The sequence below is a fragment of the Molothrus ater genome, chromosome Z, assembly GCF_012460135.2.
Source record: "Molothrus ater isolate BHLD 08-10-18 breed brown headed cowbird chromosome Z, BPBGC_Mater_1.1, whole genome shotgun sequence".
NCBI lineage: Eukaryota > Metazoa > Chordata > Aves > Passeriformes > Icteridae > Molothrus > Molothrus ater.
This window is the reverse complement of record NC_050511.2, coordinates 44,305,678-44,329,173: the sequence shown is the minus strand read 5'-3', so window position 1 is coordinate 44,329,173 and position 23,496 is coordinate 44,305,678. Positions and strand designations below refer to the sequence as shown.

Genomic DNA, 23,496 nt, shown 5'->3' with positions numbered 1-23,496 from the left:
TTTTTAGTCCCTCAAGCAATGTGACTGAGAACATCCTTGCTTTTGTACTATTGGATAAAGAGAACAGAACCTCCTATCAATCCTCTAAGGGCCAGTTTTAAAATCACCAGTCTCCCCAAGCTGTCCCCCAAGTACTTCAGCACAGAACTCCTCACACAGGAATCCCCCTTAGACTTATTCCAAGCCAACTGCTATTCCTCTAACTTCTTGCTGATTCCCTTTCTACTCTGCTATTTTAAATATGAAATGAAGCAGGAGGCAGCACTCCAGAGTACTAGAGTCACCATTTTGTATTAAGGCATGATGACATTTTCTCTATAGCTTTCCTATTCTAATTTTTATGTTACCTAACAATTGCTTGGGTCTTTGACCACATGGTATGTGCAGAAGGGCCCCTTTTATGGCTTTAAAAACAACAACAACAACAACAATTACTGAACTACAGCTGTACTAAAATAGCAGAATAAACTTTGCATTTCAGAAACATCTGTAATGCAAATGAAGACTCATCCCTAAGGTCCTTCCAACACAAAGTCAGCAGAGAGACAAAAGAGGCAATATGATAGAGACAGGGTCAGTAGCAGAGACAGAGAAAACACTTGGTTATCCTGAGTAAAAACCAAGAGTGTGACTGAGTGCTGTGGTTCTGGCTTTCTCTTGGGAAATGGATAGCTGAGCTAATTACACCTATGTCCTTTATCACTTCCAAGCAATCTAACCAAATGGGAGAGGAAGCATCACAAAGAACTGCTAGGAATACACCTGTTTCCCAAAGTCTGTTTTCTTGTATCCAGAGGCATACCTCTCACACTGTCCCCCCAGAGGCTCTCTTCTTCCTCTTCTCTCCCTGTATCATGTATTATTTGCCAGATCTGTTTAATATGAATCAGGAGAAATAACTGTTTCACAAGCTCTGCTCTAACAGATCTGCACAGATACAGTCACCCAAGAGACAACGAAACTTTAACTAACCTACTTGTAGCCAAAGCGTAACTTTCAGCAAGGAAATAAGCAATGACTTTGATCCAAAGTTTTCAAGGAAGAAAAAAAGAAGAAAACCAAAGATAAAAGTCAGCCAGTTATTCCTGAAAGACATAATACACTCTACAGAGTATTTTTCAGGGTAGAGGGGAAGGAGGAAATGGGGAGCCCTTAATTCATGTTCCTCATTCCATAGGTCTCAGGGGTTCTTTGAGTCTTACAGCTGGTCTGATTTATAAATAGGTATATGTCTCACTTTTTATTTCTTGCTTCTTTGTCATGTTCCTGCTGGCACATCTGGTCCAAGAATGGCCACTAGACAGGAAATTATTGCAGACACTTTAATGAACTTTCTTATTAAAGTGACAGTTTTCCAGTTACCAGACTCATGTTGTTGAGCCTGTGTGATGCTAAATGAAGAAGAAACCCTCTATTTCCTCCTTCATCCATTTCCAAAATTGATTTTAGAATAGAAAAATTTCCAGTATTGATATCATTCTCTCTCTAGATTTAACAAAAGTTTGCCTTGAAGTTTGGAAGAAGAAAATGAGCTCAATTTTGGCATCAAAATGTGCCAAATCTTGCAGCAATAAAGAATAACCTGATAAAATGAGGACAGACTTTTCCAAAGACTGAAAAGCTGCCTGCTTCTACTAGTAGTCTGATTTTCTCCAACTGTGGCTTTCTGTGGGGACTGTTTTCTGTCAGAGGTGACACTGAATGCTGCCTAGGGAAGTTTTCAAAATTGATTAGTGATGCTTTTGCTGGTTCCTTTGAGAAAACTTTCTGCCAACAGGTTTATCCAGATGAGTGGGAGCTGCTCTTTAAAACAGATGTGCATTTTTTGTACATGCCTATTCAAAAGAAGAAGATGCATCTGAATGTTGGTTGAAGTCCACCTTTTTTTTTGGGCCAGTCTCCTCTTTGCCTACCTCAGTACCTTCTCCAAACTCCTCTTTTCTTCTCTCCCTGCCCTCCCCATTGCATTGCTGCAGTTATACTGTCCCATCTGAAACAGAATCACAGAATCATAATGTTGTGAAAAAACCTCTAATGTCATGGAGTCCAATCTTTGACTTACCATGACCTTGTCAACTGGAGCAGAGCACTGAGTGCTATGTCCAGTCATTTCTTGAACATCTCCAAGGTTGGAAGCCATCTCATTCCTGGACAGTCCACTCCAATATTAAACAACCCTTTTCATTAAGAAATTCCTCCTGATGTCCAGCCTGAACTTTTCCTACTGCAGGCTGAGGCTATGTCTTCTCATCCTGTCTCTGGTTAGCTGGGAGAAGAGGCCGATCCCCACCTGGCTACAGCTTCCCGTAGGGCAGTTGTAGAAAGTGATAAGGTCATCCCTGAGCCTCATTTTCTCCAGGCTAAACACCCCCAGCTCCCTCGGCTGCTCCTCACAGGACTCGTGCTCCAGACCCTTCACCATCAGCTCCAATGCCCTCATCTGGACACACTCCAGCAGCTCAGTATCCTTCTTGTAGTGAGTGGCCCAGAACCAGACACAGAACTTGAGGAGTGGCCTCACCGATGCCAAGTACAGGGGGACAGTCACTGCCCTGGTTCTGCTGGCCACACTATTGCTGATACAGGCCAGGATGCCATTGGTCTTCTTGGGTCCCTGGGCACAGCTGGCTCATGTTTATCTGCTGTTGACCAACACCCCCAGGTCCTTTTTCACTGTGCAGCTTTCCAGCCACTCTGCCCCCAGCACTGCCTGGGGTTGTTGTGACATGAAGACAGGACCTGGCATTTCGACTCATTGCGCGTCTTAGCACTGGTCTTGGCCCATCAATCCAGCATGTCCAGATCCCTCTGCAGAGCTTTCTTCTCTACATGGGAACTCCTCCCTAACTCTTCACTAGGAACAATTAATGTCAACTGTGTTGATATGCTGTTCTTTCATAGGGGCTGCAGCTCAGTGAGATTTTTCTGGAAGGTCCTAGGAGAAACCTAGTCTTGGCAAACCTCTTGCTGTGTTAGCAGAACTGGCACACCTCCTCTCCTGCAGAGAAGATCCCACAGAGATTGCTTTAAAAATTAAAAAGCTGCATTAAAAATAAAAGAGGGTTTTGATTGGCTCCAGTGTTACAGTGGAAGAGCATGATGTGGCCTCTTGGACTCATACTGATGTCCATACAAAAAGATGTATGTGGTTAGGTCTCACTGAACTCAATAGATTACATCAGCATATGAGGCTAGGTATTAGGTTTCCTGCTATTGAGTATGGGGATAAGCTAATTTCTGTTCTTTGCTCCCAGATTCTGAAGCAAGAAAACTCATTCTGCTTTCCCAAAACTTTTGCTTCATTTCTATTTAATTCTGAATTTATTTAAATAAAGGAAATTGTTTTTGCCAGACTCTGTCTGGATGTGGGCCAGTTCACCCAGTGTCTCCTCTCTGACAGTGGCCAGGATCAGTTGCCTCAAAGGAAGGTGCAAGGTACTCTGCTAAGACTCTATTACAGAAGAAGCAGGCCCGAGGGATAATTTCTCCCTAAATCCTGCTAGCTAGAACTTGGCTTCTGTCCTGATGCCCAAGGATTTATATTCCTTCCAAGATGTCTTCTTTATTTTTAAGTATTAACTGTTATGAGTCTGGCTAATATTGCTTTTCATGTTATGCCTAATCCTGTTTTGAACAGGTCTGCAATCTTTGGCTTCAGTTGTATCCTTTGGCAGTGAGTTTCATAAGCTAATTGTGTATTATGTGAGAAAGTACTTCCTTCTACTAGCTTTCAATTTTTTGTCCGAATAAAAATTATTTCACCATTTTATCCCTCCTTCCCTTTTTCCTGTTTTCCTGACAAATACCCACCCCAGAGCTGGAGCAAAAGGGAGAGATATGTACTACTGGTCCAAGTTGTGCCTGTGGCCCAAAACACAGGTGATGGGTTTGAGAGAACACATCTCCCAGCCAACCCCACACCTAGGCAACCCCAAACAGTCTGCACTAGGATGTGTCAGCACCCCAAAAGCAGAGCTTCTGTAAACAGCTTTTAGAGTCACAGATGTCCCTAGATCAAAAATTGTTTAAACTTTCTTGTAACAGCTTATAATTTTTGATATTTTATTTCAGATATTTATGTATTTATTTATTTATGTATTTATTTATTTATGTAATATTTTCACTGCTTTATTACAGACCAGTAGTCTTTAGGACCAGAATTGGCAATTGCAAGGGTAAAATTTGTTATTAGTCACCAGCTAGCATTCCTCCTCACTCACTAGATATACTTCCCCAGAAAAGAGACAGATGGCAGTGCCAGCAACATACTTCCTTGAAGATTTTCCATCAAGGAAAACTTCCTTAAATTAAAAGCTGAGCTTTCTGAGAAACCAAGTAGAAAAGTCTGCATAAGTAACTTAGGACTTACTCTTCCATGTTCTTCATATCTCCTACTACATGAGAAGTATGAATTACTTTCCCACACTTCCTGTCACTGTGAAGGTTCTCTGCTGGAGGTGCAGAACTGGAAGTTTACCAGCGGCCATCACTCACATTATCTCAGGCTGAATGGGCTCCACTGGCCTCCAAATGATAAAGATCTGTGAGTTGGAGATGTAAGTTTCCACTTACTCCAAGGCTGCATGGATGGCTCTGCAGCAGCATCAGTGTGCTCCTCATGCAATGCAGAGGAGTATGCAATACAATGAGCATTGTAGCATTAACCTTTCGCCTTAAAAATCCCCAGAACTGCAATCTGTTCTGGTCACTGTTCTGACAATCAAATGTGTGTACCACAGCCTCTACTTTATACAGATTCTCTTCTCTGTCTTCTAGAAAAAACATATTTCAGTCCTCCAGGCACATTAATCACTAGCCAACCAAGCTGTTTAACTAATCAAAATCTGGGTCTTACAGCTGACGCAATGTAATGAATCAATTTCAGTGCCACTGTGGGCATACCAGGCCCCTCCATCATTGTCATCTACTGGACTGGAGGAAGTGAAACTGCTTCATTTTCAGTAACCCCTTATTTAAAGGCAGAGTAGAAGTGGCATGGCAGTTTTATTCGTGGATAGCCACTGGTCAGGGAATTTGAGGAAGACAGCTGTACAGAAAGTGGGGGTGATTGCTAGGCTAGGCATTCTATCTCATGGATGTGTTCTTGGGAGCTCTGGGAGATCACCCAAGCCAAAGTACAGGCAAGGTCCAGTGGTGGCCTCAAGGTTACCACAGTATCTCAAAGAACAAGATGCTATTCAAATGACAACATAAACAGCTCAGTGAAGGATGGCATGGAAACAGGAATGACACTGAACTTTTCCTTTGTAGCTGCTCTCCATACTTAGGCATTGCCTTGTATCAAAGAACCAATGCTTCACAGCCCTTCTCCTAATAGGCGTCACAACGAAGTAATTGCTTGAGATGTCTGGAGTCATGAACAGGTATAGGACCTCTCTGCAAAACTGGGTGAAGCAGCAGAAGTACTGGGTGTTCAAAGATAAACAAAGATAAACAACACAAGCACAAGTAAAACAAAAGGCAGTGAAGAAGATGGGTCTTGCACAAGTCCTTACTCAGGGTTAAGGGCCGCTGTGAACTGCAGAAAAGGAAGAACATTTGCACAACTCTCAGATGGTGTGTTGTGAGAAAGAGAGATCTCCCTGTAAAGCCTGTAGAACTGTCTGCATTTGGGATCTTGTAGAACCATAATGCTTTCTTGCAACCTAATTTTTTTTATTTGGAAGAGAAACTACAGTGGCTCTCATAAGCTAGTCAAGGACTGGAAAGAACATCCCGAAGAACCCATACAGTCCAGACATTGCAATACCTGGGAGGAAGCTATGCATACCCCAAAGTACAGCACCCAGCCATAGCTAGGCATCTGCCTACCTGTGTGATGATGTGCTACTAAAAGGACAGCACTGAACTTCCTGAACACATTCTGCCTCTCCCGCTTTTCCACTTACACAGGTGCTTCCTGAATGGGGTATGGGCATGGAGTGGATGGGAGGTGGCAGTAAGAGAGGGCACTGTGCAACATCCAGTCTCCAAGTGATAACAACATGAATGATGGCAGCAAAATCTGGAGAGGACATTCAAGATTACATGATTGCAAGGAGATACAGATGAACAAACGAAGCAGGTAGCAACCTGCTTGCTGCAGCACCCTGATGAGTCATGTTTAACAGGTATGACAGCTTAGCAGGAGAGGGGGAGCTTCTACCATTGCCTTTTCCTCTAGAATGTCTCTTCCGAACATTGCTTTAGACCTTGAGTAACTCTCAGCTACCTTCTCCCAAAGGAGAATAAAGGGCTGGAGCTGTGTTTGGAAAAGTACAAGACAAACAATTCCTGAACCTCTCTCCCATTCACAGTCAGACTTCACTTGTTTCAGCTCTGAATACTCAAAGTTTTAGCTTTCACAAGTACATAGTAAAAGGACAGGTTTCCATCTATTGCTGCATTGAAACACATCCCAAATCTTACACAGGAAAAGTGCACCAAGCAAGACTGCTCCTCATATTAATTTTATTGTCATGAGAAAGACCTACATTGGGAAAATCGTAGAAGTACTTGTAATTTCCCTAGTGCAAGCAGAGTGTCATGGGCACCCTGGTGACACAACTGGGTACAGAGTAATCTTGCCTGTATTGTACTTAGAACGTGATGATGAACCACAGGAACCATCTGGACAGAAAAGCAACTGCCAGTTGATCTGGGCAGGAAGAAGTAACAAGATGTAGCAGTGCTGTAGGTGCAGCCAAGTCACTTGGAAAGAACTGAGGCCTCACTCCAAACGAGGAAGACTTAGCAACTGCTTAGCAAATGTCCCTAGAATGTCTGAAGGCAGGCCCTAGCAAAATGCCACAGCTACCCTCTTGGATCTTCATGTTGCACAACATTTTTTATGCATATTGAGCAGAGAAAGAAAGAGGATGACTGGCATTTTGAATTAAAAAAATTAAATGCTACCATGTTATTAGAAGAGGTGGTGCTTTGGCATGGGCTGATGCCAGGTTGTGCTTAAATGCTTTCAAAGGAAAAAAAAGGATCACTCTAATTCCAACATTGCCTGGACTACTAACTAAGAAGTCTGAAGCTGGAAGCAGTCAAACTTCGCTAGTGACACAATGCAGGATACAAAAAAAGAAATAATTGTAAGACAATTAAAAGACTGTAAATCAACCCCTATTAATATGAAGCAAGATTGTTACAATTTTTCATTCTCCTGACTTAGGGAAAATCTATTTTCATGTTACTACAAAACCCAAGCCAGATATTTGGAAGAGTTTATTTGGATTATCCATTCCTCTAGGGCTACTACACTTCACTCTTTACACAGACCAGTGCATTGGCTTTCAATTAAAACAACAGAAAACATAAATCTAGGTCTCTTGCTGGAGTTGTTTCTGTAAATCATCCTCCCCCTCTATCCCATCCAGTAGCCACCAGGGATATGCAAAAATTGTAATATTGAGTTTTTATGTATGACAACCTTTCTCCTCTCTCCCGTTCAATTATCCTTGACTTTCTAAAGCTGTTAGTACCTAGCAAGAATTACAAGTACATCACAGATGGACCAATTTCATTGAACTGTAATAGGAGGGATTAATTCCAAGCTTAACAAGGAAAGCTAATCCAACCTTAGGTACAGGGAGACCACCTCCTTTGTTCTGACACTGCAAAGCCTGCTTTTTACACTGACAGTGTCTACAGCTTAAAGATTTTGAAACCATGGTGGTGGGGAAAAGAATCAGTTGCATGAGTGCATCAGTTGCATCAGTTAAAATGTAGTTTTGACAGAACTGGCATTTCTGAGACTCTGCTTGTACACTTGCTTTTGTACCATGGTAGGGTACATTGAATGCCTTTGCTGTCATGATCTGTAACATTGAAATGGAAGTGAGGAGAGGAAAACACAGAAAATTAGGGCTCTTGGGAGAAGAGCACTACAGTTTTTTTATCAGAAGGTAAAATGCAGAAGTATTACAATAAATTATGATACTGTAACTTGATGAGGTTTCTCTGACAGAAGAGGATACAAAGAAATTCACCATCTCTATATTATGAGTTCTTAACTGTACTTAGAGATAACAGTTTTCACTTCAGAAGAAAATGCAATTAATTTAAAAAATAAATGTGGGAATATGAGGCCACCATCTACACTCTTCTTCCTGAATGAAGGCTGCAGTATTACCAAAACCTGACCACCACTTTAGGTCATCTTTCTACGCTCTTTCTTTCTTATATACAGGAAGTTGAAAAACTCCAGAACTATCAAGAACAACCACAGATTTAGATATTCTGCAGAGAATTTCCAAAGGGTAGTTCAGGGCCAAAGTCCAGAGTCATGAGAGACTCTCTTTCATATCAGGAAAGGGACATTTCAGCACCTTGGTGGACATGCTACTTTCACCCATTGACTGCCAATGTGACACTTCATTCCCCGTTCCTATCTGTAGAAAATCCATTCTCAGCTGATGAGCATTCATAACATGTGTGAGTCTACAAAAGATCTTTTGAAATCTGTGATTTCAAGATTTCAACAGCTTTGTCCTCCAAAACCAGTTGTTTGTTCCCAAAGACATTTCTTCCACCAGGGCCTGTCCCCGCTGCTGTTAATTCCTGCTTGCATTGAGATTCCACTGGTCCTCAGCTTGGGCAGCCTTTGTAACTTCCCACATTGCAAAGCCCTGATACTCCCTTCTCCATCATTTTCAGGCTTATGGTGATGCCCCACAAGCACTACAGCCAGTTCCTGACCACATGGGACTGCTGCTCCCTGACCAGTGCAGGGTTTGCAGAGCTGCTCTGCCAAGGCACCTGTACGTTTGCAGGTTTAGAGGCTGTTTGACCAATGGAGTTGGGTTTCCCAGGGCAGCAGTGTAAGGGGTGCTATCTCTTGTCTCACAACAGAGGTTGTGAGGAACAGTAAAACCCCTTTCCCACTGACAGCACTACGCAGCTCCCAGATCTAATGCTGGGCCTCCAGGCTGCTGGGATTGACATGAGAGGAAGACACAGGGTACTCAGTGACGGACACCGCAAGATAGGCAAGCCCTTAACAAAGCCCTAGGAGCTGCCTAAGAGCAGTTAGAGATACAGTAACAAATGGCACATTTTGCTTTTCATGCACTCTTGCATGCCACACTGTTTGTAATTTTGAATGCAACTTCATGCAATGGCCACAATGCAACTGTATGAATCAAACACAACCCAGATCAGATGGAATGTAAATCCAAGCTGTTATGCACAGCCCAACAGGAGTCTACCTTGTATGGCACGTAGAGTGACAAAGAAAATTAGCTAACTAATGACTAAAAGCCTCCATGCATACGCATGTGCACACACACACACACACACACAGGGGTGCATGTAGTTACACTCGCTCTTGGATGCAAAAGGCTAAACAACAGAATCATATCCAATGCCAGAAATATTGTATGCTCATTAAAATGCTGGCCAGACTGCTTTATGATTACTATCCCAGGATTTTAAATGATGGCTGAGTTTGAGACAAGCCCTTCAGAACAAAAACTGACAATGAATAGAGGAGGGAAGTGGAGATGAAGAGAGTATAAGGGAGTTAGACATATAGGAGAGACTTTTCTCCTAGAGCGGCCAGAATTAGTTTGACAAATAGCCGCTGTTTCTAAGCCAACGTTCGTTCTTTTCTGTCTGTTGGGGCATTATCTTAGATGACCGAAAAATTATGGAAATGAATGAGAGAAGCATAGAAGTCTAAGCTATTTAACATTGCTCACAGTAACTTGTAGCAAATCAAAGGGGAAAACAGAAATGTGGCCTGTGCTACATCCTCTCAATGCAATTGGAAGGATCACTGATGATGCCAGCTCTTATCCTTGACTCTTTGGGGTGCTTTGCAGTTGTTAATTTTTAATTTGCTCTCCATTTGCAGTTTAAGACTGCTCCAAGTGAATGAGCTAGGATGTGTCTTTCAGCTAAAAGTAAAGCAGATAATTCATAAAATGAAAAAAGAAATACATAAGGAGATGAATAACAGTTAAAAAACCCAAAAACCATGCCTCAGGGCAATGTGGTCCTTAGTCACAATTCCAGATATTTATTCTTCCAGATGATGAGTAACACCAAGCAAACTCCTCTCAACATTGCATACAATGCTGATTCACTCTGGGAGGCAGATCACCTTTATTTTCCCTTAATGGTGAATCTGTCAGCCATGCCAAAAATGAAGTAAGAGATTCTACTGTTTTCTCAGGGATCCTACTACTAGCAGGTATATACTTTCCCTCTAAATTGTCCCCTTATCCTCTCTCCACCCCTCTCTTTTGGGAAGAACAAGGTTACCATAGTGAGCACAATCTCCACCATTTCCTATCAGGACCACACTAAATCAAATCAATCTGCTGTTAACATCTCTGTCCTCCCACTAATTCCCTGTTGTCTCCCCTTTATAGTATTTGCAATCCACAGACACAGAGATATTTTAGACACACCTTGATCATAACAGCAGCAAGTCAGCATCCCACATGGGTGCAAACTGGGTGTCACTAATAAGAAATGGCTGTATGAAGTGGCTGAATGAAGCTGATGAACCACCAGGGAGCTGACAGGCATCCAGAGGACTGGTAAATCTCTGCCTGGGTCAGACCTTCAGCCCCAGCGCCAGTGACCAAGCCTGAAACCATCACTGGGCTGGCAGTTTTGTACCTTGTCTAGATCCCACACGATTCAAACAACTTGCAAAACTAATAGGCAGAAAAGCAGAAAATGGAGGCAGGCAGATGTGAGTTAATGCTCACACAATGGCCTGAAAAGGACCGACTTGCACATGCAAGATGCCGACTACAACATGCTGCCAAAATACTTTCTCTCTCTCTTCCAAATGCTATCAAGGTTGATCTACCTGTCTGACAAGTGCACTGATATTGAAACATAATTCTGCATATGGGTGCTTTGAAGTAGTGTCCCTGCTGCCACCACATAACTCCGTATCTAAAGAGCCAGCTTCATACGTGACTGTGAGCTCATCCTGTAGGTACTCACAAGATATTCTTTTGCACCACCAAACCTGTGCTGCAAAAATTTCCCTAATCTGTCTCTCAGAAAAACAGAAAACTTCTTTTCAGTGAAATTTTTCAAACAATGCTCTACCTAAACCATGAGGAAAGGAAAATTTCCATTTGAATAGTGTGTAAAAGTTGCAAACAACTGACAGCATGGACCTGTCATGGCAAATTCCATAGACACCTAGCTACAATGCACTGGCTACTGAAATTTCAATATTTAAAAGAAAGTAACTTATTTTTGCTATGTAAGATTTCTAAGTAGTTGCTTTCTGTTTCTGCTCAGCACTGGATGGCATCCTTTATGCTTAACACAGTGTAAGAGTGGCAATGATGTCATTCATTGCTGCAGAGGAAGTAAAAAGCTCTGAGCTTAGACCTTGGCAGGAAAAAACAGTTTTGCACTTAATCTCTAAACAAGTGTTTATTTAAATAAAGTTTGTTTTACTTGAATGCTAGTCAGGTCTGACAGGAGACTGGTAAACTTTCCCTAGGCACCCAGTCTCTGGACAGATAAAAAGTAAAGGCAGAGCAGAGGGACTGAAAGCAGCCAGATGCTCTCAGCCCCATAATCAGGTTACAAACAAACCTCTCTTGACACCCTTATATCCTCCCCAGCACCGTGCCTTTTCCAGAGCATTTTTAAAGAGGTGAACATTTCTGCAGCAGTGGCTTGTTGAGTTTTGCACCATGTTCACTTAGCAGTTTCTTACAGGACCCCAAACTGCTGTGTACTTGAGTTGTCCTGGTCAGCTCCCTCCTCTGACCCTCAGCTCTACTGGTGTTGCACCAAAATATGCCTTTCTTTGGAAAATTTGGGCTGGAAACCCTTGCCTTTTAACAGGCAAGATCTGTGACAGAGCTGAAGGTACTGCTGTAGTATGAGGTTTAGCAATGTAAAAGGACAAACCAGGTTAGCCTGTGTGACTATGATCTGTCTGAGATCTGAAACTGAAATGTCACCTCATGGGAATGTGGCTGTGGCTGTGCTTCTTCACACCCCAACCAGTGACAGCACTAAGCACACATAAAATGCCTCTGGAGGCAACCTAGGAATCACAACACGCAGAAATAATTTGTGCCTGTAGCACAGTTAAAGGCAAATAAAATCAGCAGGAAACACTGACTTTTTTGTTTAGGGTTGGGTTATTTTCCTGGTAAGTGACACAGTTAACAAAGACCCATAATGAAAGTAATCTTAAATTTGGAGAATGACAGAAGTGAAAGAGAGGGGGACAACTTACTTTGATCACAATTCACCTTTATTTTTTATTCTAATCAGGTTAAGTGATGAAAGCTCATTTGCCCACTGTTGAGAAAGTGCACAGACACAAGGGGAGATAGGGGGTCCTCAAACCATGCCCTGCCTGGCCCCTCCCAGAGCCATCACAGGAGCCTTCAGCCGCACATCAAGGGATGAAATCTACCACTGTGATCCAATTCCTAAGGCTTCCTGGTGCAGCTTTCAAACAGAGGGGTATTGCTGCCTTTGGATGTCTGGGACTCCTCATGGGATGTGAGGGAAGGACATTCTGGCATGGTACAAGGCTCAAGATGTTTAGTGAAGGAAGCAATAGCAGGGAAGGAGAGGGATCTGAGAGGCTTGACAGGGAATGCACATGGGGAAACAGGGAGATATGAGGACAATACGCATAAACAGGCACTGATCACTGTGGTTCTGTGGCTGTGCCTTGCATATGATGAGAGCAGTCTGTCCAATCTTCTCATGAAACTCCATTTCCAACTCTTTTAATGGGGGAGTGATGTGCCTGTGTCTACATGTCATGTGTATATATACATGTGTCTGTGTGCATGCCTGCTATGAATGGGTGCCCAGTTTCACTGCTGCCTGGATCTAGGGCACAGATCTGCTGCAGTCTCACCGCAGTGGGGCTATCAGATTTGTCCACTTACTAGCAAATAATACATTATATTGTCTTCAGGAGTTTGAAAGGTGGGCAGCATAGAGCAGAACAGTACTAAACAATTACAAAAAGCATGGTGCTTTGTATCACACACAACAACAAAACCAAGTTGTTCTATGTCCAGCTTCACAAGGTTCATACTTATCTAACTATTTCCCACTTTAGATACAGATAGATGCAATGTACATCTCCTTGGGATGAGGTGATTAAAGAAAAAAAATGAACATGCTCATCCTTTTTTTGTCCTATAAAAAGTTTTCCATAAAAAAAAATGACACAGTACCTGTTTGAGAAAGGAAGACTTTTAAACAATTTAGGGAATTAAAATATTTTTGTCATATAGAGAAACATTTTTAAAACTAGCTGGGTTGGTGGAAAATGCACTGACCATCATTTTAGAAGTAGAATGTTCAGTTTTTCTGGTCTATTGTAAGGCTCACTGTGCAGATGTTTTTAATAATAGCAGGTCTCTCAGTGAGTACAAGATTTTAAAACTATTTTTTAAAACTATTTTTTGGCTGCAAAACTTTTTTTTTTAAACACATCAGGGACAAAAAGCACACATGTTTCAGAGGGGGGTGTTATGACTTAGGGATGCTGACTGCAACTTGAAGGCAGTAAACTTTAAGTGAAATAAAAAGTAATAGAGGTTTCCTTTGGAGATGCTCAACTGACAGCCTGCAAACATGATGCTCATCTCAGATGAGGATGCAGTGAAGAAAAGAACCTTTGCAACACAGAGGGATAACAATCATTTTTTAGTGACCAAAATTCAAGGAAAATTGCATCAAACAGGTCACTCAGCATACCACCTTGTTACATAAAATCCAGGGTAATGTCTCAGGTGACTATCACCCAAGTCACTTCTGGCAAATTCCTCATAGTCTGCCCTCTGACCTGTCTTCTATTCCAGTGCTCTTCAGGTTTGGAGGTTTGACATGTGACTGTTTGTGTTGGTGGAAGTTAAGGGTGTCTTGGTGACAGGTTTTCCAGCACTCAGCTGGCCCACAGTCTTCATGTCTAGAATTCACAGAGCCTACTCACTGTGGTTATGGGAAAGCCTCTGGAGAAGCAGGACAAGAAAGGACTGGTGGGGGTGGGCAAATCCATAGAAATGAAACCGTACAGCAGCACTGGAGTTGCATCCTTTGCCCTCCTGCTTGGCATTGTACTGCATATGGGTTTGTTGGCAAAACCCCTACAGGGTTGCTAAGACTGTCCTGCATCCTCCAGTGGGAGAGGACACCTTGAAGATATTCTGCACTGAAGAAAGGGAGGTGCTATCCATCTGGCTGCTCTTCACTGGCAGACAAACCCAGACATCTGGCAGATCTCCACTAGCCACCTTCCTGACTGGGAAGGCTTACTTTTTTTCTCATTTCCTCCCATTTTTAATGATTCTTTGTCATTTGGGCTTTGCTAAATATGGGCCAGGTGTAGACAGGGTCACTCCTTCAATAAGCTTTATGGTATTTTGGATTCTTTTCCCTCCTGACTCCCTATAAACAATCAGTGAGTGCTGGGAAGGATCTTCTTCATCTCTGTTTTTGTGTCAAAAGCTTTTCTGCTCTGACATTGTTGCCATGAACACAGACTACCATCACACTCAGCAGTGTGGATTACTGTCTCTGTGCCTTCTAGTGGAGATAGATGCCTATGCTGTTTTCATGTGGGTGTTCAGCAAAAGATAAAATGTTGAATCCACTTTTCTCTGCATCATCCTACTTTCAATTTGCCTTTGACTAAACATGAAGTATCCAGCTTCTTGCAAAGAGCATTAGTAACTAAAGTGTGTCTGGCTCCTCACTGTTACTGGTTTTGTACATTGCCTCTCTGTTCTTTCTGGTTTGCCCTGTTGTAGGCATTATTTGTCTCAAGAACACAGAGTACTATACACATTGCTCCACAGGGACTTTCAGATTGGGCCATAAAACAGTAGACATACTCTCTGGTTTGGCTTTTTACAGTGTATTGTGGCCATGGCTGAGATGAACGTGAAGATCTTGGGCACACTTTCATTCTCATCTGAAGCTAATTGCTTGTCGTTTGAGGCTATTTGCTACTTTGGACATCTCTGGAATAGTACTCAGTTGACAGCAACCATGTCTTCCATTGAGAGGAAAGCTTTGATTCTTTCATTACCATCTTAAAACAGAGGAGGATGTTTTTTGTAACTTATTGATGGATGTGAAACTTTCTTTGCTTTTCACACCTTTCCTTCCATTTTAAGCATGCTCCGCTAAATATAACGGGTGTATGCAATGCTTTGATGTTTGCAGGAGATATCCCTGTCACACCACTGAAGATTTAATCGTACTTTTTGCAGTAACAGAGGTAAACGAGTTACCTTGTCCTGCCTTAGGGCAGAACCCTCTTTGTTATCTTTGTAACTCTCGTACATCTTAACTTTTAAATGAGTTAAGGTCTCTATTAGGCAGCAGTGTCTTTTGGTAGACTGATGGACTGAACTGGAACAAGCTAGGCAACCTTTTGAGCCCGCCAATGTATTTTGAAGCCTCTACAGTTTCCACAAATTAATCTAATCCCAATGTTCTTATACTCCACAAGTATCGCTTTCTGCTGGTGCTGAGACTTAACTAAACAAAGGTCAGTGTGGCCTTTGTGAGATGTGCACAGAAGTCACCCAGGGCACTGTCTGAAGTCACCACGGTTGTAGTTCCTTCCATTCCAGCACACAAGAACAGGCCAGAAAGTGAAAACAGGAATGGTTTCCCAGGGTGTCTCATATCCATCTGTGGTGGATATGGCTTGATGTATGTGTACATGTGCTGTATATATATTAGTGAGCCTCTCTTAATGAAACTGACTGAGCTAAGATGTCATGGACTTAGCTGTGGTCCCAATGTTGCGGATGCTGGGTTATCACCTACAGGTATTGTCCTTAAACACAGTAACATGTAAGTGGCTAAGCTTGCTAAACTTGTCATATCTCTTGCCTTCAAACACTTCAAACACTTCTGGACCACTTGCCATCTGTCCTGATTTCTTTGTGCTGCAACCAAACCAAGAATATTTTTGAAAGCTTTTCTGTTGTGTCCCATCATTGCTCATAAACCCAGCAATTCTGCTGCCAACACTCAGGAAACTGGGTACACTAAGTCTGAGGTTTGTGAATTGCCAGCCTGTCTCATATGCACCTTGTGTCCCACCATCCTCAGGTAACACGATCATACTATTTATCCATGGGCATTTGGTCAGAGTCAGCATCAGCCTACTGCCTGCAACATGGATGCTAACAAATAGCTTCTAAGATGCCTGTAGGTATGAAAGACCTCAGTTCAATAATGCTAACAGCTCTGCTTCATTCTTTGAGCTCTTTGCACACAGTTTCTCTTCTTTCCCTTCACTACTGCCAAGGATCACAGCAGTTGGTAGAAACAAGACACCCTGGGAAACCATTCCTGTTTTCACTTTCTGGCCTGTTCTTGTGTGCTGGAATGGAAGGAACTACAACCGTGGTGACTTCAGACAGTGCCCTGGGTGACTTCTGTGCACATCTCACAGCCTAGAAATCCACCCTGGGGCAGTCAGGGTAAGGAGCCTCATGCATGCAAATGGCTTTCCCAGTGAGTGCAGCACAACAAGACATTTAATATGTAGTTGAGTCTTCAGGGCTGGATCCTGTCGAGGGTCAGCAATGTGATTGTACATCACTGGCATTTCTTTCTGGCTGACTGGGGCAATGGGAATCTGCTGGGTCACTCCAGCTTTTCTGACACAGTCCCTCCGTGTTCTACACTGCTTGTGTTGGGTTGGAAATACAGACAGGTACAGTGCTTAGGAAAATACCTAAATGTCCTTAGTTGGAATGTTTCAGCTGTAAAGTAACTGAAACCATATTCTCCAGTTCTTGTATCCTCACCTCTCCTCATTTCCTGATGCTTTCCCTAAACATTTCCATGCAGAAAAAGTTCTCAGACCCTCTGGGATCCCTGCAGAAGGTTTTGTGTATTTGACTGTTGGGACCTGAGGAGCAAGGCAGTGCTCATAAAGGAAGTGTCAGAGAAATTCCTCAAATGACAAAGTGAGCAAATAAGAACAAAAACAAACCCAGCATGTGGACCTTCCCTCCAGCCTGGGCTGCTGCTTACCCATCCTGCAGTGTTTGTACTCCCCTATTAATGTGATGTTTCCTGGGAAGTTGTTCAGAAAGCCTCAGGTGAAAGGTCTGCCTAGGAGAGATAGCTTTGCCTGGCCACTTTGACAAAAGCAGCTGCCCATACCCAGCACACTCTGTTTGTAACATTATCTTAAGTAGATGCTCACAACTGATGTCTGCTCACAATAAGAGAAGAGTTTTCCTTTTCCTTAACTAGGACTTTGGTGGGCAGAGGAAAGCTTGCACATGCCTCAGAAGTGAACTGCTTGCCTATGTGAATCTAAGACACAGGACTGGAGATAGAAGAGGGCAGAAGTCTCAGGGGGGCATTGCTTCTGGGCATGGGGAAGAAGTACAGCCAAGAACACTACAGGGAATAGGCAGTGCTGGCTGTGCTGAGAGTCACATGAGGCCTGGGAACAGCCGGGCTCTTGGCTTCAGTTACAGAGCAGCAGAACTGCACTTCAGAGACCACTTATCACTGCCATAAATCTTGCTTCTCACCGAGTACATGTGGAAGCTGAGACATTTGACAATGAGGAGGGCTCCTGTAGGCAGGGGTTTGGCAGCACAGGCAGGCAGCAGTTTGTACAGAGCTACACACTATTGCCAGTAATGTGACAGAAGCAATACTCTGTGACTAAAGTGGCTGTTTACAAGTATTTTCTTTTCTTGTTCCTGGTGTGGGCAGTGAGAAGAGGGGGATTTAGATTAAGAAATCTCTTTATAAGCAAAGAACTGAAAACAAAATTTAAAACAAATCCACAGCCTCACAGCTTCTGTATAACACATCATGCATCGTTTCACCCACCCAGTTACCCCCAATCCCCCTCCCAGCCTCATCAGAAAGCTGCTGGCAGAGTGAGCCTTTCCTTCAGCATGAAGAACTGGTCTTGCCATGCTCCCATTTTTAATGCTGCTTTTGCTGCAGAGAGCATGAGATGTCAGTGCCTTCTCACACCATATCCACACCCTGCTGCACGCAGCAGTGAGTCAGCACCAGATGCTTGCAGACTTGGGAGTCTCAGTTTCATCAACTGTAAATCCCTGCAGCTCCACTGGCTACAAGAGCTCCTCAGAGCAACACCAGCTGGAAACCTGCCCTGTAAATCTCAGGGGATGAGCTGCCCAAGCAGCTTCTCCTCAAGCTGGCCCTGCACAGGGTTCTCATTCTTCCTAGTTTCCAAGTCCATTTTCACTCCTCCTGAAACATGAAATGGCTAGGTGAAACTGGGAGCCTGGGCTCTTTGTTTAGATTAAGCATGCAGAGTTTGCTTCATCTGTAGTCTAAATAAGTACAAATGAAAGTCAGGAGCTTCTGTGCCTGTGTGCATGGAAGCAGAAGGGGTGCAGCCTGCTTCTGTGTCTTCATGGGAAGAAAATGGGCATTTGTAAAGCCTGCACACATCTAGTTTGGAGACAGACTGAATATCCATTATGTGCGCACTATCAGCAGCCTATTTTTAGCCACTGGGCAGTCATAGGGTATCTGTCAGTATAGTGTCCAAATTTTATCCCATGCCTTCCATTTTCTTTTCCCCTCTCTTCAAGTCTTCACCCTCCCTTCCCCAAACTTCCCCCTTCTTATGGAATTTGGGAGACGTTTGGTGATGTAGGTAATGAGATTCCATCTCCACACAGACAACATTCAAGAAGGTTCATTCAATCATTCAAGAAGGTTTTACCTCCTTTCTCCATGACTTTTCACAACAAACAGATCAACAGACAGTTCTACGATCACATAACAGGAATTTCCCCTTCCCTTCCCTTCCCTTCCCTTCCCTTCCCTTCCCTTCCCTTCCCTTCCCTTCCCTTCCCTTCCCTTCCCTTCCCTTCCCTTCCCTTCCCTTCCCTTCCCTTCCCTTCCCTTCCCTTCCCGTCCTCCCCAGGGTTGAAGCATGACCTTCTCTGCATTGCGCCATGTGATCCGTAGCAATCAGAATCTGAAACACTGACACTATTTTGTTACCATAATGACTTTGCAAGTGCATGTGCCTCCTGGTATCCCCAGCCGAAGTGAGATCATGGAGCCTGAAGGGGTTAACAGGAGTGACACAGCCCTCACATGCATTGCTAGAGTTGGGGATGACAGAAGCAGCACACAATCTGCTAAGTGAAGGGCTCTTCTAAGGGCCTCATCAGCACACAGGGCCCAGAGTGTTGACATAGAGGCACAATACATTTTTATTCTGCTATGTTTTATGCTATGTCATGTCCAAAAAACATACCTCAAATGGTCTGAGGCACCAGAAAGTAATGATAAGATTGGCAAAGCAATGAAAAAAAAAGGATAGTGTTGCACTTACAAACAAAATCAGGTAAAGCATTTCAAACAACAGCACAAAATAGGACTCTAACATGGTTACTACCCAGAAATGCTCAGCTACACTAAACTGTTATTTTAACAGTCTTATGCATAGCCTCTAAATAAGAACTGATTTTTCATATCAAATTCTCTTAAACTAGTATCTAAAAGAATTCCCCTCACTTAAGAATTCCCTTATTTTCCCTCATATTAGGATGGAATCTGGACTACTTCCAAAGTAACTCCACTATAACCAAGGCATCTTGTCCTCATCTGTATAGAGTTACCCCAAATTAGTGCTGTACTTTCAAACTCAACTGTGAGTCCAAAAGACTGGCAGTAAAAACATCCATGGGCAGTAATTTCCTCACCTACTCCAGCTCTGTCCCCAAAATATACAAGGCTTCTCTGTCCCTGTGACTTAGAAACAGGCAGATCCCAGCAGGCAAAAGCTGTTATACTGATGGAGAACTGAAAATATTCAACAGCTCTGAGATTCCCCAGTCATTTACCTCTGAATTTCAATGAGTATCTCAACACTAAATCACTCTCTTCCAAAGTTAATTTATAACCTCTTTTTGTCTCTGTACTAGTACTCTGGAAACTTGTGGGCAGGCTAGTAGTTTTACAAGGTTGGTTCACATGTTTTTCATCTAAAATACTACAAATAATCATCCTATTCTTGTCTTGCAAGAAACAGGCAAGAGCTCCAGTGACAGCAGTCTTTCAGGGAGGGCATGTTAGCAATCCCCTGAACTCAGTAAGTGATCAGAGGTATCTAGAGGCTCAAGGAGAATGCAGAATGAGGGTGTTAAAACAGCCTCTGTAGCCCATGGGCAGAGGAAGGTTACTCCAAAATGGTCCCAGCATTCAAATGAGACTGCTGCACTCCACCACTTCCTGAGAATCCAGCCTTTCTCATTCTGCTGCATGGTGAGTTAGCAGAAACTGATGTGCTAACTGAGAAATGTCTTATAAATTACAATCTGGAGATGCTACTGACTAAAAGCATGCTGGCTGTGGTGCTGGTGTGCTGCCTGCCTATTTGCTTGCTGTGTGAGAGCAGAGATTTTCTCTCATTTTGCAGATCTCACAATAGGAGTTGTGTGTACCCAGAGGGCACCACCTGCCACCCCCACCACCCACCCCCTCCCGCTTCACACAGCTGTCTTTGGCCATGTCCACGTGGCATTCCTCACGTCTGGGGTAGGTATTTCTGCAATGGATCAGTTTTCATCCCAAACCCCAACACCCTAAAACCAAAAGCAGAGCTGTAGAAGCAGCAGGTTTGTACTCTTGGAAGAGGACATGGAGACAGCTCATGGGGCGTTACAGAGGCTATTCACTCATGACTAAGCTATTTTTGTCTTTTTGAGTCTTTTAATATTCAAACAACATTTCTTCCTTCACATTGTGCTGGAATCACAATGTGAAAGATCACTATTTTTCAAACCACAGTGCCACAGACTCTGTCCAAGGGTGTGAAGCACAAGAAAATCTGGGTTTGTCTGTGTAGCATTTCGGCTTGTTGTTTGCTTATTTAATGAGTTTTACTGTTTGCATCTCCTCGATTTCTAGGAAACAAAGCCTGTTCCAGTTGTGATGAAGAGTACTAACACCTTCCTAAAACAGGTGCTTTTCAGCAAACCTTCTGAAGGTCTTCATGACAAACCTGTTGGGCAGCTGGGATGAAGGCTGGCCCCTGGCAGAGCAGCCTGAAGTCTTGGAACATATAGTGAGGAACAAATCACTGCACAATGGTTTATAAGCTGGTACACATACCAAGGCAGATGTGCCCATTGCAGACCTGGGTGATACTCTTTCTAATGGTGATACTACCATCTTGATACCCCAGAGTAGCAGTTTAAAAACTCACTAGAGGAGGAAACTCCTTGCTCAGCACTGGGCTGCAGCAATGAAACGGGACCTGATTTCTTCTGTATGACTGCAACTCAGTTGTTCATACTGTTGTCCTATCCTTGTAATGGAAAGCAACACACTGCAGAACAGTCCAAGACCAGTTCCTGCCAGACTGTATCCTAGAGGCAGAGCATGCCCCTTATTTCTAAAATTATCTTCTTCGTTGCATGGTTTTGGCCCAGGGTACTGCCCATGCATTCACATCACCTCCTGAGACCACACACACACATCCTTGCTTGTGCATCCTGTTTCCATCCACTGCCAGGAAACATTACAGATAATATATAATGTGCATAAAACCACAAGCATTGAGATAGGGCACAAAAGAAGATGAAAAATACATATCTATTTTGATTTGCTTGAATGAAATGGCCACAAATGAAGCTTAAAAACTAAAGAAACAAGACTCAAACTATGGAGAATGAGACAACAGGGATCTTATCCCTTCCAGTGTGGGGGTCAGACAGATGTACTGGGGAGGTATGAGCAGGAGGAGAGGGTGTCAGATCTCTGATGCTGCCACAGCTACAAAGCAAGCTGTTCTCTCCTTTCTGCCACACTTCCCTTTTTCAGAGTAAGAGCTGTTAAGAATTACACTACTTGTTATGTCTTCCTCTCAAATCCTGTTCCTGCTTTGCATACTGCTTTTTCTGCATCCGCAGCTATCCTTATTTTTCTCCCTGTAAATCTCTGGAGCATCTTTGCATTCTCCTCAGGGTGCCTTCCATCCTGGCTTAGGAAGTTAGTCCCTGCATTTCCAGAAATGTGTTTGCTGCTCAACTTTGTTAACCCCTTGCTCACTTCCTCTGACTATGCACACAACTTGCTCCACCTAACTTTCAGTTTTGGCCTGAAGGCCCTGTGTGTGGAAGGAGAATCAGTTTCAGCATCAGGGAAAGCAAGATACTAACAAGGCACAGGCCTTAGGGAGAGTGAGATATGCATATGCAGCTGGCTGTCAATGTCATCTCCATAGCTGAAAAATCCCAGAGGGTGTGGATTAGCATGCATGAGAGTTGAGGTGGGTACTCTGCAGTGAAATTTTTTTAGGAAGCACTGACTTGTTGCAAACCAAAAGTCCTAGTTCCTACAAAGTTTTCAGGTGGACTTGAGACAGCAGCCTTTTGAGAAGGGATGGCTGGTGTGCTTAGTGAGGGCATAAGAGACATGGTATCAAAGCCCTTGTCCCCTGAAGTGGGAATGAATCTGCATTCCATGTACTCAACTGGATTATGTTCACTGTTGAGCTTCTAGTGCTCAGTGCATTGGAAAAGAATGAGTTTTGTTATGGTGCCCAACTGAAACACCTCAGCCAGAGTCCTGAGCAACCCAAGAGCACATTGGCATCTTAGGGCTTATATTCACAGGTGCTCAGGACCTGAGCAGTGCTGAACTGAGGGCAAGAGCAATCCTGGCTTATTTTTCTCACATGCAGATTGAGCACAATTGTTCCTGCAAAACTGCAGAGGGTTCTTTGCAGATGCAGTACAGGACTTCTCAGAGGACAAGCTAAAGGTAACTGTATGGAGCTGCTGTACAAAGGTACTTTAATTGCTTTTGATGCTGCAGAATAACTTCATTAAGCCCTAGGCAGATGAGTCACAGTAGCAGGCTGTACTGGTGAAGGAAACACAATGGGACATAGGGAGAAAGGCAGCCTTTCCACAATAATTAGACAATTACTGCTGTAAGTGGAACTGCCTGATATCTTGCCTTGAGCTGGACTTTAACAGCAGGTGATCAGAGATGTCCTCAAGGACCAAGATGTTAAACAGTGTCCAGCTTATCTGGCTTCTGTTGAAATGAATGAAACAATGGTTTTTCCTCAAGGGCCTAAGTGCCTTCAAAGCTCACACTTTCTTTACTTCTTTCCAGCAAAGAGAAAACTAGTACCACACAATCTACATCCACTGCTTTCACACAGTTAGAACTTGTTCACCTGGCAGAGCCTCATCAGTATGTATAGGGGAAGAGAATGTCCTTGCTGTGAGATTGAACCTGGAAGACAAACCCTGCCACATTCACAACTCATCTGGCAGCAAAAAGGACACAATGCACTTTCTGCCATGATTGCGCTATGCTGAGGTCCAAGCTCTCTGTGCTGTGGTCACTGTTACACACAGTAACTAATGCAGGTGTGGGCCGTGTTCTTGAGATGCTGGTGTGATCCCCACTTGCCTGTCCAGAAATGCACCTGAGACAGACTCTTCGCAGCTGTCACCATGAGCTCGTGTC

At 43.3% G+C, this 23,496-nt stretch overlaps 1 protein-coding gene across 5 annotated transcripts in view; it reads right to left on the bottom strand.

Annotated features, from left to right (window-relative positions):
* Positions 1-23,496, bottom strand: part of NRG1 (neuregulin 1) — a 101,111-nt gene that overhangs the window by 52,702 nt on the left and 24,913 nt on the right. The gene's annotated exons all lie outside the window — the stretch shown is intronic.